Consider the following 23,923-nt stretch of genomic DNA (forward strand, 5'->3'; position numbering starts at 1 on the left):
TTACTAAATAACGACTAGCTCTATTAGGCTCACTGATTTCTATGGGACTATTTGCAGAACTCAGTACTACTCGGCTCATATGAGGGTGCAGGAATCCAGCCCTTAGTCAGCCTAATCATACTTTTCTTGGGCCTGCAAGAGTCTTCTCTTCAATTTTGTTTATTGCAATCTTTTTAAGTAATATTTTTTATTGCAACCACTACATCTCAGGAAACACCAAGGTATCATTTTCAGTTGCCCCTCGTTTCATAAGGAGCAGACACCACCACCCCCAGGCACCAATGACATTAATACTCCCCAATAATGTCACATCTGCATTGTGTGACTGATTTCATGCAGGGTTCTGTACCACCTGCTGCCACTGGGAGACTCTTACAGGAGCTGGAGATGTTCCAGGCCATCAAGGCTGCAATATATGTGGCTTCCACAGGGATTTCCTGGCCTGAAGATGTAGACTGCATTCAGCAGTGAAAGGAGAAAATTAATAGTGAAGAGAGGCTTCTATGGGACTACCTCAGATCACAAGTGCCTCTTCCTTATTGTGTCTGTCCCTGCTTTTTTTCCAGCCCGGGCACAAAATGTGGGATTTGTAAGAGGGGTGTGGCAAGATGGATAACCTTGGGTGTGAGATCAGAGTGGGAATTGTTCTGAACATCATTCTATGGGGAAGGGTTTAGAGCGGAGGAGGTGGTTCTGAACAGTGAGAATAGGATCAAAAACCAGATTTGAAAACAATGCTAAATATACTGTTATCACTTATCCTACCCTTTATTGTGGCATACCTCAGTTTTTCAGTTTGAAATGAGAACAGGTTGGATAAAAGACTTTTTCTTTTCTCCCTCACCCCCAACAAAACCCTTCTCTCTGTGTCTCACACCCACTGTCCAGACTGTCTCAAGTTTCTCCACTTATAAAATATAATACCCTTGTACAGGGATTGCTCCTTATATTCCCAACTGTTTTTTCCAGGCATCAGCTGTCACTGACAACTACACCTTTAGGGGAAAAAAGCTGCATTAAGAGTCAGATCTACTTCACATATATTGTACTAGGATACTCTGTTTAGCTTTTAACTCAGGCTAAACCAAGAACTTGAACTTCATTCCACTCAAGAATTTTATGGATCCCCTCTAATGCCACTTATGGATTCTATTATATTTATCAATGTTAAAGTGCCTGTACAGAGACATACATTACATATTTGTAAATACTTGTATATGCTCATTACAGTAGACATCCTCTTTAGTTGTTCTTAAAATATTGTATACTGATCGCATATGCTTTTAGTTTTCTTCTAGTTCTTTTCTCTACTCAAAGTCTTCTTGGTTTCCATATTCTTCTTTAACCCTATAAATTAAAACCTTATCACAGTGGGATCAGACTTCTGGTGAACAATCCTCTGTCTCTGACATACACATGCCATGCTCTCTTACTACTACTTTGGTTTTTCATCTTACAAAGGGATTCAAATTTTATGGACTAAGAATTAAGTGAAAAAATGGCTGGCTTTCTGTAATGCAGAGTGCTTTCAAAATGAACAATCAGAACTGGAGAGGGGCTGGAAGACTTTGAAGGTCATAAATGACTATTTCACATAAGCCCTCTACAGACGGCAAACACTCACCAGGCCTCATTTTATTTATATAGCACCTCTCATACACTGTATATCACGGATGGTACCAAAAGCAAGCGATTAAAAGAGTTCAGATAGGGAATGTTCATAAAAGCAAGAAATAGAATAATAAACAATGACCAGGTGAAATATGAACATTAATTTTTAATTTAGGTTAAAAGACAAAAAAGTCACTTAATTGAGTTTATTTAATTACTCACAAGGGGAAAAACACCAAATCTACAAGCAAACATTTCCATAGTCTCTTCAAATTAACTCAGATGTCCCAAATACTGTGACAGCATTTTTGCCTCTCCCCCTCTCCCGCATACACATTCAGTTTTTCACAGTCTTCCTGAAGTCCTTCTGTCTGCACCAATGCCCATAGTGACAACCATTAGAAATGGCAGAGGCTGGAGCAATAAGCCTGCAGGACTTCTCTTACTGAAGACAGACTGGCGAGTGAGCTATTATTTCTTCTCTGCTACTTACTTCTCTGCTACTTGAGATATTTCTCCTCCCAAATGTCAAGCTTTGGAAGGTCTGCCTCTTCTAGGAGACTCTCACTAGATAACTGAAGTACTAGGTCCATTACCAGGGTAAGAAATGGAAGTCCTGATTAGGCAAATGTTCATGTCCTTTTATGACCCACATATGGCTCTTCTGATGATATAGAAAAAAAATCAATAGGATTCCGCTCAGTTACAAGCTTCTGGAATAAACAGTATACCCTTTGTTTCCAACAAGTGAACACAGTAGTATATATTAAATACCTAATTTCTCTCATCTCCACAAAATGAAAAAAAATTAGGCAACAAGATAATTTATTTTCAATGTTAAACAGTTTTTAGAATTTTCTTTCACCTACTCATATCTACAAAGTCTTTTAAAAAGTTTGCTACTATAGTAAACATCTCACTTATTAGCTACCCTTTTCTAAATCTAACTTAAATTAGCATTCTTATATTATTCTCCATAAATTTAGACTCCTGTATTCTGCAGCTTGTTTACCTAGCATAAACAGTCCACCTAGAGAATTAACATACTCTACTCCAGAACCCATTACTCAATTCTCAGTGCAGCTGAGAAGTAATCACGTTTCACATTTACTCTCATATTTATCTCCAATTTATTAATTTGAAGAGAGGTCAAAGAACATACTGAAAATTCAAATACTGTTTCAGTAACGTCATGTCTTGCCACTATAAAATGTGGTATGTTTTATTTCAGGATCCTATTTATCCCAACTCTGTCATCTACATTTAAAGAACCAAATCCTACAAAATAAATTTACTTAAATACCCCCACTCATTTCAATGAAGCTACTCAACTTAATAACATGTACTTGCAGAATTAGACCTATGTTCTGTATCTCAAAAGGAAAAAGATTCACTTGTAAAAACAAGAACTTTTGAGTATGCTGTCAATGTAGTAAAAGGTATTGCGGATATACTGTATCTGAGGAACCAAACATTATTTTGTAACATACTTTTAAAAAATGTTGACTGTTCCTCCCTGTCATATATCACCATTTACCAGCATATGAGAATTACATGAATCAAGTTTAAATATTACCCACAGAACAAATACCCTACTTCAAGATCTATTTTACTATTAGTTAAATCAAAACCAGTACTTAAAAGATGAGGAAGACATTTCACATGAATTTTAAAAAGGAATAAGTTATTTCTAACATGCCAAAACATGTAATATACCTAATAAGAAATATCTTAAATAAATACATTTCTATACACCAAACTGATTGTGAACATTCATATTGTTTATAAAACAATGAATCCCTCAAACAAAGTCCTCACACAAATACCTGTTAGAGGAAATTTTTGTTCATCAACGGTAAATATTTTGCAGGTTTCCACTATAGATGAAAATCTGCATCTCACTTTGTTTTATCTTTAAATATATACAAATTTTAGATTCACCTTTACTTGTCTCTCTTTTGGGAAAAAAAAACAACCAACTGTGCTGCAGTTCCAGTCTCATTCATTAGAGACAAAGTTAAAACAAAGATGGTTCAGACAGTCTGATTTTCAGTGCCCCACCCTCATTTACTTGAGCCAGAGTGATGTCACAATACGAGGCAACGCAATGACTTCACTGCTACAGTTCTCGTTGCTTCGGGGGATATACCCCCTCTCTTTTTCCCCCACAATAAATACAAAGCCATTAGACCCCCAGCAGTAGATAAAAAGCAGATGTATATCAGATAAGCTCTTTTAACATAACTAATAAGTTTTCAATAATATTAGCTAACCCTTTAGAAGAAAATAACTTGCATCATTAGATATCAATTTAATAAGGGGACTCCACTGTAAGATGAATTAGGTGAAAGGAGATTTGATGTTGGCAGTATTAGCATGATCAAATAAAAATATAGTATAATTATTTAAAATATTTCACAATGTGTTTAAACTAATGTTCTCTGATTCTAATCATTCACCACTGCGGAGAACAAGACAGTAGCAGAACAGAATCACAAGGAGCCTTCCTGTTCTAATGGAATCATACAGAATAAACTTGCAGTCACTCTTCACTGTAACATGGTGATCCCCTCTTTCTGTGAACTATATTATTCCTGATGTGCAAATTTCAACATCAAATTAGAATGAAGAGTGCCCATCCAAGGAGATGGGTACGGCAAAATAAAGGAAAACATACTGATGGAGAAAAGTGTCATACAATGAATTTAACCAATTAACTGACACAGGAAGATTAGCTTTGCTTCTCATATTGTACTTTAAGTTTATCCTCCATATTTATAGAAGACAAGCTTAAAATTAGCTATGCCACATCAAGGTTTACTATATAACTACACAGAGTTATACATAAAGTTGTATGAATTTGCTCGGTTATTTAAACAAGCCACAATGCACTGTATTAACTTAATCAAAGTCTAACAGTAAATTAAGAGCAAAAAATTACTTTAATTCTAGATTATTTAGCTGTAAATAATGATTCACTTCCTATGAAATAAGACTACCGTGGAGAGTTTCAACTTTGATCTGTGACTCTTCAGTTCTTCTTCCTAAAAAAATTACAAGTCAAGTGAAACAAGTACTTTTGCTTGTTCCTACCTCAAAGGGATGCACAAGGTTCAGTTTAACAACTATGTTCCACCTTTGCCTCAAGCATAAATGAGATTTAGGCACATATTCAGAAGCATTATTCAGAGCACTGCTAGTTTTTTAATATTTTCTATTTCTTCAACAAAGGAAATTTGAAAAGAAGTACAAAAAAGACTAATTGCACTGCTCCTAGTTATTATTGAAGTGTAAATGTTCAAGTTAATTCTGTATCTGACAAAGTTAAAACAATGAACGGACCCTCCTTATCAACCCTTCTTTCTCCACATACTCTACCACCATTAGACTGAACCAGCCACTCCCTCCTCGCTTTAAATCCCACAAAACACCCTCAAGTTTCTTGTTAACCCGAATAAACCCCAAAGAAAAATGAATAACACTGTAGCTGTATGACGGCTAGGGCACAGTGTAAACTTTTTTTAGCCCTCCTGATTGGTCTTTGCTGCCTCCGTTGCGGTGAAAGTACACGCACACATCTTTAAACGCTGCGCGAATTCACTGAAAATACTAGAGAAATTCCACGATTGCAAACGTGTCTGACCCTTTCTCTCTCCCTCCCCACCCCCATCCTGCACATCTGATGAATACCATCTGGTTCCCTCCATCTTCCCCTTTCGCTTCCAAGCACCCCCTCTCCTCCACCGTAAGACGCCAGCCCAGCGTGCAGCCGGGAGAAACCTGAGGGGACCTTGGAATCGGAAACGTTCAAAGCAGGAGAGGAGACAGCGCTGCCACTGCAGAGGTCCGGAGCGCCAATTTACTGTGTAACCACACCCACCGCATTGCAGAAGCCACGGACCAGGGGGAGGGGGGGCGGGGGTAACAACAAGCAGTAACTCCGCTGCCACCAGACGACACACAGGAAGAGCCTAACCGACTTCAAGAGGGGCAAAGAGACGGACAGTGGGCTCCTAGCCCTCCCCACCCGCAAAAGTCCCGCCGCCACCACATGCCTGCAACCACCCTCCCCCGCCCTTGACAGCCCGCCAGGTGAACAATGCAGGTGACACCCAACTGCGCTCAGCAAGGGGGTGCAGGGGGAGAACTCCCCTGGCAGGCTGCTGCTCTAAGGAGGTGCCCCGAACCGGAGAGCTCAGCCCATGCCCCCCACTGCCCCGAGACACGCGCTGGCGCGGCTCTCCTTGTGTAAACGAGAACTTTCCTGGAGGGGGGGGGGGGAGAGAAATCCCGGGGCCACCCTTCCCCTGCAACGCATTGCCCAAGCTTCCCCTCCGCGGCAAGACGCCGGGCCACAGCAACCAACGCAGCAGCCAAGCCCCAAACACCTCCCCTCTCCTGCCGCATCAAAGCAACGGGACCGCCCGAGCCAGGCCCAGAAGAACGGCGGGCTGCCGAGCCGCATCGCAGCAGCTGGAGGGCACGGGGGTCAATGGCTCCCCCCCTCCCCCAGGGATGCCCCCACTCCCGATCCGCCACCAGCCACTGCTCACTTAAAAATGGCTCCTCCCAAGCAGATTTATTTTTTGTTAACAAAGTAAAAGCAGCCCCCGGTCGCGGAGCCGAGCAACCCCCCCGCCCCTTCCCCTTCCAGCGGAGGAAGCTGCCCGCCAGGAGCGCGAAGCCAGGCGGATCGAGGAGGTACCTCGGCCAAGCGGCGCAGCAGCAGCAGCGAGCTGGAGCCGGGGTGCCCGGGTCTCGGTCTGGTTCCAACGCGTCAGAGGGACGTGCAGCGGCAGCAGCAGCCGCCACGCGTCAGCAGCAGCCGCCCAGGACGAGCCCTCCACCGTCTCGCAGCAAATCAGAGATGTGGAGACAGGCTCCCTCCAAAGCCCCTCGCCGCGGCAATCGGGAAAAGCTGGATCCCGCCGGAATCCGCCGGCTTCGGCGCTCCGCAGCCACGCCCCGCTGTCTACACGGCGGCTAGCAGCGTCGAGGCTCCGACCCCTGGCAACTCCTCGCCCTGATGCTGCCGAGTTTGATCCCCGCGGTAGGATCCAGCCCAAGTTTTGCCCCTTTCAGTGCAAACGCCGCCGCTCCCCGATCAAGCGCAGCACCCCGAGGCAGCCGTGCCACCAAGCCCCAGACCCGGCTCCTGGAGTCTGCGCCTTTTTGGGGGGGGGGAGGGGGGAGGCTCAATTCCCCATAGTCTAAGGACGATGCTGCTCCTAACGCACCTTCAGAACCTTGCCCCTGATACGCTCCAGCAGCAGCCTAACACACTCCATCCCCGTACCTGGAGCCTGCCAAATTTTGACCATCAGTCAAATTGTAACACCAACAGAAAGATTACTTTTTGCTTCTCCTCCTCCTCCTCTACCCCCAATGTCTAATTTAGCACCCGGAGCTGGCTGCATTCCTCTTCACTTTTGCCCTCGAAATTCAGTTACCAGCCCAGGTTTAGCGTCTAACCTCTGTACAAAATCATCTGAATGCCATTGTATGTGCAAGGATTCAGATTTGGAATTTTGCAGTACTGTGCTTAGATACTTTATTTCTGGAAGATTTTTTCAAGGAGTAGAAATAGCTAAATTCCCCAGTAAGGCCACACTGTAGCAAGAGCCTGGTGCAAGATTGGAGTACCGACTGAGGGTGGCAGTGACAGAATGGTGCAGTAAGAGTAGCTTGACTTATTCTGCATTGAGGCAGCAGAACTTGAGGGGCTGACTAGGACCCAAAATGAGAACTCAGTCCCAGTCTCAATCATGGCAGGAAGATAAATCTCTTTTAATAAGCTTAGGACTTGGCAAGAGGAAAAGGATTCTGGCCGTGTGCAATGGACATCCAGATTGTTTGATTCATCTACATTAAAGCTCCCTCCCACCCTAACCTTTTTGCAGACCTGCCATTCAACTGATTTGGCATAAAGTAACATGCATAACACAGAAATTCTTCCAAGACAGGCATTTTAAACAGCACAGATAATATGCTGTTCTCAACCAGGAACTTAGGAAAATTATTGTGAATCACAGGGAAAGTAGTCAAGAAGTAAAATACACATTACAACTGATAAGATTTGATTTTTAAATTTGTGAGAAAAGGACAATCAGTTTGAATCAAATCTTGAATCTCTAACATGAGCACCAGACTTCCGAAGTATCCAGCACTTAAAGGATACATAAAATATCCTGGATTAACCTTGGGCAGCTGTTATTTCTGTTCTATGGAAACATGGTAACTTTATTTTAAGCACAATAATGCCACAAAAACATCAGTTCTTGGGCCTAAATTTCAACACTTTTGAGTACTTACAACAGCAGTAGAAGACAAAAGGTACTTCAAGTGCTCAGCATCTCTGAAGATCAAGCCTAAAGAATCTCAAATCTTTATACTTAAAAGCTGAACATCTCTCTGCCCCCCCCCCCCCCCCAACAAAAAAGCACTGAGCCATTTTGACAATGTTTGTGATTTTCCCAAGGCTCTTGCAAAAAGGTCTGTCAGAATGAAACCAGAATTTTTTGGGGAGGAGGGAAATTCAAGTTTTTTCAAAATATTTCAGCCTGAATAGGGCCAGTTAGTCAGCCCCTCTGCCTAGTTTCCCCTCAAAAATTAAGTTTTGATGGAATAGCCATATTTCTGCAAAATGTTTAAATTGTACCAGCTCAGCCTTTCAACAGCAAACTTGTACGTTGAAAAGTTTTCAATCATCTCTAGTACTTAATCTCTTCCCACCCATTGGAAAACCATGAGTAATTCCATTATAGTGATTGACATTACCCGGGTGTTCAGTGATGAGAGAAGAATTAGACCCAAGGTTTGGGCAGCACCAGGAAAAGACCTCAGATCACTGCTTTCACCTCTGGAAGCAGTCTTCAGATCTAGGTATGCAGTGCTGAGTTAGCCACATTGGTTCTAGGACATCAGAGTGAGGTACTCTCTTTTTTGGACCAGCTTCTGCTGATGAGAAAGACAAGTTTTCAGGCTGCACAGAGCTCTTTTAAGATGCAAATAACCAAAAGAAGTTCTATGTAAGCGTAAAAAGCTTGCCCCTCTCACCAACAGAAATTGTTTCAATAAAAGGTATTGCCTTATCCACTTTATTTCAAATGTACATGTCTGTAGCAATTGAAAATTAGTTGTGTAGCATCTGTTCACCTCCAATAACCACACTTCAGTTTGGCAGTGTTAGCCACAATTGGCAATTTCTATTCATAAGAAGATCCATACTTGAAAGTGCAACAGTGGCACATGACACATTTATGTAGAGAAGGTTGTCCAATTTCTCCCTTATCCTGCAAATATTTAATTGCATTGATAGTAATGTTATCTACATGCTTGTTTTCAGGATCAGCAATGGCTCATACCAGTGCTATTGTTTCTTTGTCACTGAGCACTAATTATTAAAAAAAATAAACCTTTCAATTCTTTACCATGGCACAATTATTAGGCTATTTAATTTTTCTTTTTACCCATTAAACAAAGTAGTAGTCATGACAAACCACTTAGAAAAACTGAAAGTACAACCACATTATTGATAAGATATTTTCAATAAATACCACATTGGTATTACAGGTCTAAACGGTAACACAGTTTCAGATTCACATTAATTAAAATTCTGGTATTTTCAGTTTATTAAAAACAAATGTCTGTTCATGACTCGTGCAGCTTAGCTTTCTGCATGGCTATGAAACAAAACTCAAATTAAGAATGATTTCTGCATGACAATGCATGAAAGTAAGACTTCTGGACATTAGAAGGAGCCTTCTAATACCTCCTTCCTTCTCCATACTAATATAAAAATCTACATAAGTATAATATCTTAATATAGACATGATAAGCATTGTAAGAAAGTTCAAGATGAGGTATGCATCCTGTATATCAAGTTCCCCCCTCTTACAATACAAATGGTTACAAAATGTCTGGAATTCAAAAACAATGTTTACCATATTAGCCAAGCAGATTTGTTATGTTGAAGATTATGCCATTAATTGTATCTTCGCACAAGATTCATATTGGCATATATATTAGGAGTCATTGGAAGAACCAGTAACAGAACTTGATAGTTATTGTCTCGCAGTATTACACAACTCAAGCCACAGAAAATACTGCTTCTAATGCAATAAAATATAGTGGAGAATAGGGAGAAAGTCATCTACAATATGGAAAACAGAATTTAGAATGACAGGAACACAAAGCGGTGTAGTTCATCATTGATTGTATCTGGATAGGTTAAGAAATGGGACCCAAACACTACCTACGTCTACACTGGCCACAATTTCCGGAAAAGCCATGCAAATTAAATAACCCCCGCGGATTTAAATAAACATGTCCGCCACTTTTTTTTGAAGTAGGAATAAGAGATCCTCCGGAAAAGGGCTTTATTCCGGAGGATCGCGCCAGTCTAGACGCTTTTTTTCCGGCTTTTCCCCAAGCTGGAAAAAAAGCAGCGGACATGTTTATTTAAATCCACAGGGGATATTTAAATCCCCCGCGGATTTCCCTATCCTGACTTACCTGATTTGCATGACTTTTCCAGAAATTGTGGCCAGTGTAGACGTAGCCTACTTGTGTCTATTTCAAGGCTCAGTGTTACCAACAGATAACACATATGTTGTCTTAAGTCCTTACAAGGCTGTTCTTCCATGATTAGAGTTTATTGACTCTCTGAAAGCTGCATTAAGAGGGATAAACAGCTCATTCTTTCATACACTCTTGGAAGACTATAAAGCACTTGAACCTCCTGTTTTCATATCTCCTAAAGTTTTAATTATTCTTTTAAATAGTCAAAAATAATTAATGGCAATAGTCTTTTAGAAAGTCATATAAAACTTTTTCCCCCTCAATAATGGAGGCATGAATGTGTTTTTGTGCTCCTTTTATTTTTTGACTTATTTTCCCTCTCTTTAAAGACATCAGAAGCACACTTTTTTTTTTCCAAGGGGATTTATCCCTGAATCTTGACAGAAGAGACTTTATGCCCTGTGGGGAATAAAGCTGTGTGTGTTAATGATTGAAAAGAGCACTTTTTGTGATACCAGATGTAAGTGCCCATGGCATACTGTAGGCACAAGCCAGCTATTAGAGGAAAGGAGGGTTGGACAGAATGACTAATGACAACTCAACAGGCTATATCTATATGTGTGATTATATATGGCCACATTTGTTGTACCATAACCCCCTGCTCTCTACATCTGAAGCTCTGGAACATATTCTCAAAGGACAGTCTGAGGCACAAAAGGCAGTGTACACAAGGAGTGTGGGTAAGTACATATCTCCACTATGGCATGTCTGTATCCACTGTACAATGCATAGTGGATGGAAAATTTGAGTATCAATAGTCATCCTGGGCCAGTCTGAAAATGCATTGATCCCTTTGTTATCCAATTCTTACCCAAAGCTATAAATAATCCTTGACCCTTCACCCTTTGTTAGGAGTAGTAGCAGGTGATCAAGGATAATGGTCCAAGAACCAAGACACCAGTGCTGATCAATCTGTAATCAGAGCACACTGTCCTCCATTACTTCTCTCCGATGGACAGGAACATTCATCTGTGCCAGGAGACTTCAGGGAGGATGGAAGAGACATCTACTGCCTTCACTGGCCTTTGTCCCAAGCTCAGGAATATATGAAGCACCTCAGGTTCCTGTCCCAGAGGGTGAAGGACCCCAACAACTGCTCCTGGAAGTGCCCTTGCCTGGATGAGCTGGACTGAGTACTCTCCAACATTGCAAGTACAGAGCCTGGCAAGACTCGATCACCTCCTCTACTCTGCCCCATCTTATTGTAAGATTGGATACCAATGAGGAGTGGGGTGAGGAGGTTACAGAATCCTCTGGGAAATCACAAAGGAACCCCCAGAAACAAGGTGGAGAGAGAGTTAGATTCTGCACTTTTATCTGGCAAACCAGTTGAGGAAGCCCTCCTTAAGGAGCCTGAAAGCCCAGAGCTGCTGCAGGAACCACTCCCCCTGATATCCCCTTTTCTACCAGGAGTACACATCTTAGCCTGTCTCCTTTACCACACCACACCCCTGCTCCACCATGACATGGTCCCAAAGCAATGCATAGCTATAGATCAATGATTTTACAGAAATCCTGGGGTAAGGAAACAGTTTCATAACATTGCAGTTTTTGTGCAACTGCAATGTGCCTCTCGTCTCCCATTTCTTGGTCTTTCCTTTCCCTGATTAATAGGAACCATGGGGAAGAGAGTTCAGGGTAGTTGGCGGCTTGTGTGCAGGCTAGCAAGGTTGGAAAGGGAAAAGGAAAAAATTGGTTGCAGGAGAAAAATTAGCTCTCCATTCTTCTTGGAACCACTTCAAGTGCACTGTACCCAATTCCTATTGTCTCATCTCCGCACATTGAGACAACTTTTCAGAAGATAGTAAATGTTGGGATGGTTGTAGCTTTTGCTTCAAATGCTGTATAAATATAGCGGCACGTCTCTGAGCAGCAGAGATGACTGGCTTGTGTTAATCCAAAAATTCAGGGAAGAAAATATACTTCTGGACTCATTGTTTTCTTGCACATTTCAATGCGGTTTGCTATGCAGGGCCACCTTATATTCCAGATATTTGGAATGGGATGGCAAAATTCACCATACTTAACTGATTTCTTAAAGATCTGACACCATGCAAACGTAAACACAATTTCATCCCTTCCACAAATCCTTCCCTCTGCTCATGTAGTTACTATTATTTTTTAAAGATTTCATGATAGAGAAATAAGCCATGAAATAATTGTTGCTATTCAAGGCAGCAAAATTAAAAATCATAGCCAAGTTCACAGAATCATGTTTATGGCTGTGTTAGTGATTTAAATGATAGTACAGACAAGAGAAAGATAACTAAATTAACACTGAACATCTCACACTGAGTGGTGTTTTTAGGACCCATCTTCCATTACCACCATCTCCAGACAATCATTGTTTGAAATCATGGAGGTATTCACACTAAGGGTATGTCTACACTACCACCCTAGTGCGAACTAGGGTGGTAATGTAGGCAACCGGAGTTGCAAATGAAGCCCGGGATTTGAATTTCCTGGGCTTCATTTGCATAAAGCCGGGCGCGGCCATTTTTAAATGTCCACTAGTGCGGACTCCGTGCGCGCGGCTACACGCGGCACCGACTAGGTAGTTCGGACTAGTCTTCCGAAGCTTAGTCTGAACTACCTAGTCTGCACTAGCGGACATTTAAAAATGGCGGTGCCCGGCTTTATGCAAATGAAGCCCGAGAAATTCAAATCCCGGGCTTCATTTGCAACTCCGGTTGCCTACATTACCACCCTAGTTCAAACTAGGGTGGTAGTGTAGACATACCCTAAGAGAATAATCATGAAGAATACCACCTAAGAGCTGTGAGCCACAGTGTCCAAAACAAAACAAAACAAAAAAACCCACCACCACCACACCCACAGGGACAAGTAATGGTTAAGTCCCTCCCAAAGATTTCACCAGGCCCTAACTCAACACTAATGTTGAGTGAAGTAAGGGGCAATTATGCATGATCTGCTCCAATGTCAAGCAGGCCTCACATACCTAGTCTTTGTTTCAATCCTGCAAAAACTTAGAGCTGGTCAACCCCATCATTTAAAAGCTTCAGAGGGTTGCCAAGTTAGTCTGTATAGGATAAACTTAAAGAACAACAAATAGTCTGGTAGCACTTTAAAGACTAACAAAACATGTAGATAGTATCATGAGCTTTTTTGGCACAGCCCACTTCTTCAGATGACCAGAATGCCGGATTACACTTAAGTCAATATAACTCATGTCACTCAGGGGTGTGAAGACGACACACACCTCCATGTAATACAAGTTACATAGATCTAAGCGCTGTCCACTTTGCTCCTATATTGTCGGGGGATGCTCTCCCACTAAATGTAGCTTCTACATCTAGTGGAAGTGAATCAATTATTCTGATGGGACAAGGCTCTCCCCATCAGCCTAATGTGTCCTTGCTAGGTGCACTATAGTGGTGCAAGAGTTGTGCCAACGTAGCTCAAATGTAGACTTGCCTTTAGACACCTAATTTTATTCATATTAACATGTTTCATTCATATTAATATGTTATTCATATTATAACATATTAATATTATTCATATTCTCAAATCAATGAAATTACTTGTATGCTTAAGTATTTGCACAATCAGGTTCATAGGATCTAATCCAGCTCCCACTGAACTCAACTGAGACTCCCACTGCATTTCTGTTGAGCTCTCGTTTGTTATGTTTGTAGCATCTTAGTCCCCCTCAAGAAGCACTGTGTAACATTTACGCTATTCCTTCAATTCAACTTGTAGCTTAAGTTTCACTATCATTCCTTCCCATCAATGAGAATTTGACAGTGGGATGCAAAGACTAGTTCAAACAAAAAAAAAAAAATAGTCAAATGAAACAACATTTATATCACTTCTCATCTTAGGGCATTTACTCCCCCCTCCTCCCAATTTATCCTCCCATTTGGTAAGGAAGAGTTGTTGACCTAGGCTCAGATATTATGCTTGAAATCTCATTCCATAAAATATGCACCAATGCCCTAAAATTGAGAGATAGAAAAGTAGCACACCCAAGAATATTTTTTTCATCAGGAAGAATGTTAGGAATTTCTGGGGGCAAAAAATTGTCTTTTTATTGTGTGTACAGTGGGGGATAGCACAATGGAGTCCTGGACTATGGCAGAAGCACGTAGGTACTACTGCCATACAAATAAATAGAACACGATTCAATACATCAATAATGTTCTTTGAGACACTTGGTAACTGAAGGATAGCTAGAGCTTAATCAAATATCATTGTGAATATAAGTGATTTTATCATTATTTCAAGAGGACCAAGAGTATTTTAATGCAAATGTTTTAATTTTAACAGTTTCCCCAGCTTCTAGGTTAGATAAGTAAACAAACCATGGCACTGAACTTATCAAATGCCAGCAAGCGTAAGTCAATCTGTACATAAACATTTGCCTGACTGATTTTGGAGAGCAACAGATAACACACCATTTTGCCAATCAATAACCAAAAACTAAGGATCCAAATGACATCTCTGTTTCTTAACTTTATTCTAATTTCCCTTGTCCTCTCCATGCCCTACCAGAAGCAGTTCATCAGCCCAGGCTAACAAAACACAGCCCAATCAAGAATTCCCCTAGGGTACAATATACATTTTGCATATCTTTTATTTAATCCATAATTATGAACAGATTTAAGGACAAACTTTGATTTGAATGTCACAACTCACTTCTCTTCAAACTTCCTAGCATTACATTTTGCTACTGGAGAACGTAGAGTTGTGAGAGGCTCAGATCTTGGTACAGCTAATTGTGCCGCAAGGAGTTGCCTTGTTACCATGGCAATTTGCCAACCCAGGAGTCCTTTTATCAAAGTGTTGCTGTGGTAACCAGTGGTAGGTGAGGCCATAGCAAGACTGTAGCAGTTAAGTCTAAGCTGCAAGAGGTTTGCAGAGGATGGTGTTAGGGCTGCACCCTGCTCACCTTCCCAATCCCTTCCTTGGATATAGACTCTCTCATGCTTTGCTCCTGATGCCAGCCTGGACTGCAAAGGTAACTGCAGCTCCTGAGCCCACCTAAGGCTGCTTTACATGAAAACTTACCTTGTTTATAATTATATAGCAGGTGGGAAGAGCACTGGAGGAAGTCAAAAGTGCCACAAGCTGCCACTGCTCCCTTCCATCTTAGGAAGCATTAGGCAAACTTGAATGCAGAAGGCCTCAAGAATATGCTCATCTAATATTTGCATCAGATGTCCTAAATCTCAAAGACTGTCTTCACTTTATGCCCCTTTTTAACAGGGAAATAAAATTAACAAGATTCCAAATCACTTATATAGAACGTAACTTTTCATGCTTGAAGCTTCTTAGCTTGAAATCAGAATCTAAACACCACAAATTGGCAATTAGCTATACCACTGGAAATTTAAATAGCACAATAGCACATATTGCTTTTCTACCCCCATCACATAATGTTGTGGACATAAGCAAAGTGCTGGATCAAGGCCTAAACACATGCTTAACTTTAATCAATTACATAAGCATATGTTTAAATTTTCAGCATAAGTGTCTTGCTATAATGGAGCCATGTATATGTAAATAAAAAGGATTAATTTCTGGGGGAAGGAGGAGAAGCTTAAGAACTACAGATATTCATGCTATATGAAGAAAGAATATGGAGTTTGGTGGAAGAGAGATGCAAACTCTTATTTGAGCTACTTTGTGTACAGGTACGATTCTACCGACTTTGCTGGAGTGACTCCTCCTTACACTGGTGCCAGAGAGAGACAGAGACAGAGACAGAGAAATTGTGTGTGTGTGTGTGTGTGTGTGTGTGTGTGTGTGTGTGTGTGTGTGTGTGTATAAATAAATAAATGCAGAAAGGAATCTTGCTTTTAACATGGTTTGACATTATAACCAATACTGCAACCAAATTCCCTCAAATGGTTTTATTAGAAGAACAGACAAAGACCATGGTCTCCTCCAACTGAGCATTTATCAAGTGATTGCAGTTATCAGATTCTCTTGCTGTCAGACAGCTTAACTCATGAAGTTGCTTAGAGGAACAAGCAGTTGCCATAGTCTCTTATAGCAACATGTCAACAGAATGTCAGCTTATCTAACAGAAGAAACTAGAGTTCACAACAATTTAATTAACTATTAAAGGGCCAAATAAAGAAAAGAAAAACTGTGGTAAACCCCTGAAAGATGCTTTTTAATCTTCAACTTTTGGTATCCTGCTAAAAGAACATACGAATGGCAGCAATCATCTGAAGTGATGGCCACAAATGTGTTTTCCTCACAGGGAAAAGATGGTGACACAGACACAGTCAAACTCATTTTTGTGAAAGATCTCAATGCTGAAAGTCAGGCTATCAAAATTTCAGTTCCCTGAATTCTTTATCTTTACATTTACTAGAATATACACACTCTTCACCTAACAAAATACCATTTAATCTTTGATTCCAAATATACTTTGAGTTTCATTGTATTTTCCTTTTATCTTTCCAGGCAGCAGCTAATCCACAGTTTTAAAAATTATGCTAAGTGACAGAAATGAAGTAGGGAGACAGATGAGCAAAAGAGATGATCTTGGATATAGAATATAGCTTTCAGAATAAGACACCTTTATGCTCCCATGTGTCCTGCAGGGCAAAGTTCTAGAAGGAGTCATAGATGATCCATACTGCATTTTGAGGAACAAGGCAACTATCAGATTGTTCCCTCAGAAACTGTAAAAGCTGCTGCTTCCCCACTCACAGAAAACCTGCATGGAAACAGGGGTCATAGGAAGGAAGTGGCTGTGAAACAGCTGTCCCCTACTGCACAGACAGAAGCCATAGATAAACTTTAATGAGATAATCATATTGACTTTTGCTATTTAAGTAACCTTAGCTATGGAGCATCTCCACTGGAGAGACCACTAAGAGCAGAATGAGAGCTGGAGGCTAACTATGATCTAACAATGCAGGGACAATTGAACAAATACTGCACAAATCTCAGTTTAAGGAATAACTTAAACAAATAGTCTTGCAGCACCTTAGAGACTAACAAAAAATGTAGATGGTATCATGAACTTTCATGGGCACAACCTACTTCTTCAGATGAATGGAGTTTAAGGCATAATTATTTTTCTTCATGTGTGTGTGGGGGGGGGGAGGGTGTTTTTGGTAGTGGAGGGGAAGATCTGTTCCCCAGAAAAATAAGATATAAAAATCATTTTATTAAAGGTAATAAAAATGAGGCTAAATACTCTTTTCTTAAAGCTATGCAGTATAGGTTTAAATATTTAGTATAAGATATTTGCACCCGTTACTCAATTTTTGTGATGTATGAAGATTGTGCTAAGAAACTGCTCTCCTGTTTTGTACTAGGAGTATCAGGACTAGTCATTTATTTCTTCCTAGAAAGAAACTTTGAAGGACCCGAAGAGTGACAGTACTGATGCATGATGAAACCTAAACCGTAGCTTCAACTGAATGAAGAGGTAATGTGAAGTCTTATGCTAGCAAGACTCCAGATCCATCTGTAAGGTCACATTCCAGATCCTACATCAGAGATTTCTGAAGTCATCCGGAAGGAAAAGGGAAGTTGGAAGGCAATCCTTATGTATCCTAAAGCAAAGCTAAAAAAAAAAAGATTGATCTTTCAGCTCACCAATAAACTTGCTTATTAGTATCATGTCAGAATAGCACAGTGATGCAGTCTGGAAAATAATCTCTGAGAATAAAAAAAAAAACAAAAATATGCTTTGAGTGGGATAAAATATTCTCTCCAGTTTCTGCAATCTCAATGAAAGATTTAACATTCTTAGAAAATACTGGATATCCATCTTAGATGTACTCAGTTTTTTTAAATCTTAACACAAGATTTCATAACAGAAAAGATCAAAACTAATAACTTCCTTTGGTGCTGGAGCATCTGTGTTCATTTTCTAACAATTTTTTGGATCTTGGAATGTGAGATATATGAGCTCTTTTTTAAAGCTCTCTTATACTAAATATTTAAACCAATACTGCATAGCTTTAAGAGTATTTAGCCTCATTTTTATTAAGATATAAAATCATTTTATTAAAGGTATTTTTTTATTTTATCATCCACAAGATTATTTTATCCAGCTACCTCTTCAAATGGAAAATTTGTGCTCTCTGCAGTGATTTACTGAAATGCTAATTTATGACTCAGTATCCTTTACACTAGATTAACAGAATTTTTACTTTGCAGTTTTTGGCATGTCTAGAGCTAGTGCAGAGTTTATCAGTCATTGCACTTGCTATGTTAGAGAATGTTCATCATACAATTTCTATATTCAAAGAACTTCATAGACTCTACCAAAGCACAGCGCTTAGCAGAAAAAAATACTATTACATGACAGTGCAGTATGCTATCTTAGGGTATGTCTACACTACCACCCTAGTTCAAACTAGGGTGGTAATGTAGGCAACCGGAGTTGCAAATAAAGCCCGGGATTTGAATTTCCCGGACTTCATTTGCATCATGCCGGGCGCCGCCATTTTTAAATGTCCGCTAGTGCGGACTCTGTGCCGCGCAGCTACACGCGGCACGGACTAGGTAGTTCGGACTAGGCTTCCTATTCCGAACTACCGTTACTCTTCATTTCACAAATTCAGCAGACTCCTGACCTTGTTGGACTTTAGGCACTGCCACAAAGCAAGCGGTAAAGAATTTTTCAGACTTAAAATATTATATTTTGTTCTTTGATGTTCACCATTTGAACTGAGAACTTATTCATTTATTTGAATACAGTTTATGCCCTCTCCCCCCATTTGATTCGTATCTTGGAAAGACTTTCACTAACTACAGTAGAAATTGTATCCAGTTGGTAATGTACTGAAAATGTAAATACATGGCTAAATAGTTTACTTGTAGTGTGCTCACTTTTAAACCCAATTGCAGGGAGGGTAACAATTTCGACAGCAATTTGAATGGTTTCCATGAAGCTCTAGTATCTGTTTGAGTACTACACAATATTTGCTCTTGGACTCAAATTTTGTTTCAACATCCCCTTGAGATGAACAGACCCCTTGAGATGCAATCCTCTTTATCTTTTACTGTTAGTTTATTATCTCGTTACAGCTTCTGAGAAATGGAGCCAACACTTATAAACAAGAAACTAATACGAATTTATAGAAAATTGTTCTCCACCCTTGCACTTCACTCCACCCTTGCAATACTCTTAAATTAGTATTGAGAGAGCACAAAATGCAATGCATGGTCCTGTCTGAGACGGGAACTGATAGTTCACAGATATAATAGTCATTCCACTCTATCAAGAGTTTTGTGCTCGATAATGAGCTGGGCAGAGTTAGATCTTTTTATAATTTCAATAGATAAGTTATTTTAAGCATTTTTATTTATTTACCTTTTACCAGGTGCTGAAAATTAAATTTACATCCCTAGCCCATACCCAGGATGCTACCTGCATAAGAGCTTGGCGTAACTGTAGTCTCTGAGTCCACATGGTCATTCCCTTTTTGTTACCACACATATACACAGCACTTGTAAGGAGGCAGAGCCATGGTCTCCACACTGATCCATTGATGCAACTTGGGGAGTGAAGTGTATACAGAGGAGTTCTCAGGAGGAATTTCGCTCCAAATACCTGCCTCCAACACAAAGGTCTGCCTAAACTGGAGAGTGGTCCTGACACTTTTTTGTAACTGTACAAACAAGCAGCAGCAGTTTCTTATTCCTGCATCTTGTCATCAACACTACATTTCTCACAACTGAGAACTAACCAGATAAAATCAACAGCATGCATTGCAATCAAGTCCTAGTTAGGTCAATCAGATCACAGGTGCTCAAGTTACCATATGGGAGAGAGGAAGGAACTCGAATGTTAGTGGAGAAACATACATTATAACGCATATCTAATACTACCAGAGATTCCATCTTTCCTAAAATGAAAGTGGAAAGTCTACCATTTCCATCTACTTGTACTGCCGGTAGGTTTTGACACTGTAATGCTCGCAATTAAATTTGTAACCAGTGCATGATGTGGCTGGCTCAAAACATGGTTTTGTGTCAATATAAGAACGGCTATACTGGGTCAGACCAAAGGTCCATCTAGCCCAGTACCCTGTCTGCTGTCAGTGGCCAGTGCCAGGTGCCCCAGAGGGGATGGACCAAAGACAGTGATCAAGTGATTTGTCTCCTGCCATCCCTCTCTAGCCTTTGACAGAGACATACACTATTTGTCGACCTCCCCAGTAAACCTCATTCCAGGAGGCATACCTGGGAGGTTGACAAATGCCTTTGATGTCGACCGCAGAGCGTCCAGATACTGCGCTGAGCTGACAAAAGCTGATCGCCTCAGTGCGGCAGCCATTTAAATTTAAATGAAGCGGCGATTATTTAAATCGCCGCTTCATTTTCCTATGCCGGGTAATCTAATCTACATGCCTCTGTCGCCAGAGGCATGTAGTCTAGATGCACCCTAAGATTGATACCTCACAGCTCATATTATTAGTTGCTGGTGATCCAGCCTGGCATATGGTTATCTTCCTGTAATCGGGTCATAACACTTATTTTGCTCTTTTACAATCATAGGACTGGAAGGAACTTTGAGAGGTTATCCAGTCCAGTCCCCTGCACTCGTGGCTCATACATGGCTGATAAACATGGTTGTACCATGAAAAGAGCTGTAAGTTGCATGAGTACAACTATGTTTGCTGGAACTGGATTTGAGGAAAGGGTCACAAATTAGTTACATGATACAGTTGTACTAATGGAGCCAGAAACTCAGCTGGTATAAACTGTCATATCTGCATGCTGAGAAACTGGCTCATGATGTAAACAGTTGGTATCTGCAACAGGTTCTGTCATCTAGGCTTGAGATAGCCTAAGGCTGTCACTGACTGAAACCTTGTTCTCAGATTTAGAAGAAAAATTGTTAAACTAAGGCATTAAATTATGTTCCATTAGCAACCAGGACATTGATATTGGGGCGGGGGGAGGTTGAGCCTTCAATTTGATTTTGTCAAGATTGCTTCATCATTCCAACTTCTAAAGAAAATGACAGTGAAAGGTTGTACAAAGGGTAACAAGAGCAGAGACAGACTAATGACCTTCTAAGCAATCCATTTTTAAACTAAATCAAAAGGTCTCTAGACATCACAGCCCAAGGTTCCTCTGTGGCACTATATACATAGAGCACAAGCACATTCTGTCAAGTAAAACTCAGAGCTCCAGAGCACGTCATAATCAAGCAGTTTTTGACACAAGTTACTGAGGAATCTCAGAAAAGTGAATTTTTTGACAAGCAGCCCAGGAAAGCTGCTAGGAAAAGTGAAAAGAAAGCAAATCAGGATGAAAGTAAATTCTGATATTCCTCACTAAGATAACAGAAGAACAGAAAAGAGAGAGGGTGGCTGACTCACAGTTAGTAAGGGATCATTGGCTTTAAATCCGTCTTCACTCTGAATTAGATCACATCTGGAACCTACCGTTTAAAAGTTCACTTTTGAAACCTTAAGCATGACAATTAGACTGTGTCGTATAAAAGATTTCCCATGGTTTCAAATAATGGAAGCTGTATAAGAGAAACCTTAAAAACAAACATACATACATCCCACAGAAAGGGGTAATGTAACCTACCAAGTTTGGCTTATGTAACTGGCAACATAACTTCAGGGGATAGCCAAGCTAGTCTGTAACTGGAAAAACTTAAAAAACCAATGAATAGTCTAGCAGCACCTTAAAGACTAACAAAACATGTAGATGGTATCATGAGGTTTTGTGGGTATAATCCACTTCCTCGTCACTCAGTGTTTCTTTTTGCTGACAGTTGTTTTAAGTTTTTCCTCAAGATGAGATTACTACAACGCTATCTAAATGGAGTCATAGCTTCAGGCCAGTCAGGAACAGTAGATGGCACAGAATAAAGCTGCCCTATTAAATGGTGTTTCCTGTTAGCATACATAACACCAGGATTCAGGGATCTGTGTTAGTGATTGGCCTTGCATAACTGGGAGGTGAGGCTAAGGAAAGCGTAAAGAAGGGGAATGTAAAAAGCTAGATGTGAGGGTATGGAGAACAAGATGAAGCCGTGATCCTACCCCCTTTAACTTTCCCTGAAGCTAACCTGAACTAGGGATGTTAAAATGTGTTTGTTTCAGCGCAGCGAGGGAGAAGAGGAGAGTGGTGTGACAAAATATATTTCAGAAGAACTAGGACCCCATGCACAGCATCCTCTCAGTCCCCTCCAATATTAAAAAGTAATGTTTGGGAAGAAATAGCAAAGATTTCAATTTTTACAAATGTATGTTTTCCTCTTGCCTTGTATTGTGTGTGATTAACACACTTTTCTATCATTTACACACAGAGTAATTGAATTCTGAACTTCATTCAGGCTTTGGGATGGGTATTTCTACTTGTAGCCTTAAGTAGAACAATCATGTCCAATCCATACTAGAAATGGTCTGTGCCTCAGCAAACACAGCAGGGCAAACTACCCACATGGAGGATGCTATTTTGAAAAGGAGGGTTTTAGGTAGCTAGAATATTTGGTTAAAGTGTTAAGGAAAGAATCCCATTAGCTATGTGTGGAAAAACTATTCTTAATTACTGTTATTGCCAACACTCAAGAAAGCTACTGATAATCTGTTTTGCTCTCCCACAGGAGAGAGCTCTTTCCTTTTGTACACTTTGTATTTCCCAATGTAGCCTCAGGGCACAGAGTTTGTACAGTCCCAAGGACAACAAGGTCCTGGTCCATGACTGGTGCTCTTAGACACTTCCACAACTAAACTAAATGGAAAAATAAAACAAACACATCTGCAATTCGTGTCCTTGAGTTCAAAAAGCTAACAAAAAAAAAAAAATTAAGGCATTTACGTAAGTGGTCTGAACCAAAAGAACTCAAAGATTTGAATGTGGAGAAAACTTGGGATTTAAGTCAAAATTGCAGAAAGTAGCTGCAGCCTGCATCCAAAGCGAAGGGGAAAATTCACAGGAAAGGGTGCAGATGAAATGGAAGCATTTCAAATAGGTGATTAAGAGAAAATCAGAAAGTGTATGGGGGTGGAAGATGATGTGGAACAAGGAAAACTACACCTTGGAGATCAAAAAGCATAATACGAAGTAACAGCTGTATAAATACAAATAGCCATATAAATAAAAAAGAAAACAAGGAAAGAAGAGGGACCACTATGCACTGATGGTGGGGTGATAAAAAAAAATCTAGACATGGCCCAACACCTAAACAAGCAGTTTGCCTCCCTTTTTAATAAGGCTAATAAAGTGGGGGTTGTGACAGGATGGCTAATGGGAATGAGATTACTGATGAAGACATGACTACACATGAGGTAGAAATCAAACTCAAACAACTTAATGAGAAATTACCCAGGTCCCTGATAGTAATCCATCCAATAATATTAAAGGAATTGGTGCATGAAATTACAAGCTCAACAGCAAAGATTTAATCAATCTCTAAACTCAGGGCACATACTTTATGACTGTGCCAGAACTTCATCCTCTGATGGTTAGAAACCTTTGCCTAATTTCCATTTGCTTCTGAGTCCACACTGGCGCTTATTTAATAATTCCTCTTCCTTCTTGATATTCACACCTCTGATGTATTTATAGAGATCGTATTTCCCTACCCTCTGCAGCATTCTTTTTATTAGGCTAAACAAGTCAAGCTTTTTGAGTCATCTTTTATAAGGCAGGTTTTCCATTCCTCATCTCATCCTACTAGCCCTTCTCCACACCTGTTCTAATTAGAGTTCATCTTTCCTACACATGAGAGATCAGAATTGCACATAGTATTCAGAGGAGGTCTTACTAG

General features: G+C 40.4%; 1 protein-coding gene across 15 annotated transcripts in view; it reads right to left on the reverse strand.

The window, feature by feature from the left end:
- EPB41L3 (erythrocyte membrane protein band 4.1 like 3) overlaps positions 1–23,923 on the reverse strand; it is a 211,241-nt gene that overhangs the window by 142,858 nt on the left and 44,460 nt on the right. For 3 of the 15 annotated variants that reach the window (XM_014581520.4, XM_006139005.5, XM_006139004.5), the window contains exon 1: positions 6,317–6,633. The exons of 1 other annotated variant lie outside the window; for it this stretch is intronic. The gene's annotated coding sequence lies outside the window, so the exon portion shown is untranslated. Of the gene's footprint in view, positions 1–5,401; positions 5,511–6,316; positions 6,649–23,923 lie in introns of those variants that run through there. 11 more of the 15 variants (XM_006139003.5, XM_006139001.5, XM_089776300.1 and 8 more) reach the window with 10 other exon arrangements.

Source organism: Pelodiscus sinensis, chromosome 2 (assembly GCF_052426305.1).
Source record: "Pelodiscus sinensis isolate ZL-2025 chromosome 2, ASM5242630v1, whole genome shotgun sequence".
Classification (NCBI taxonomy): Eukaryota; Metazoa; Chordata; order Testudines; family Trionychidae; genus Pelodiscus; species Pelodiscus sinensis.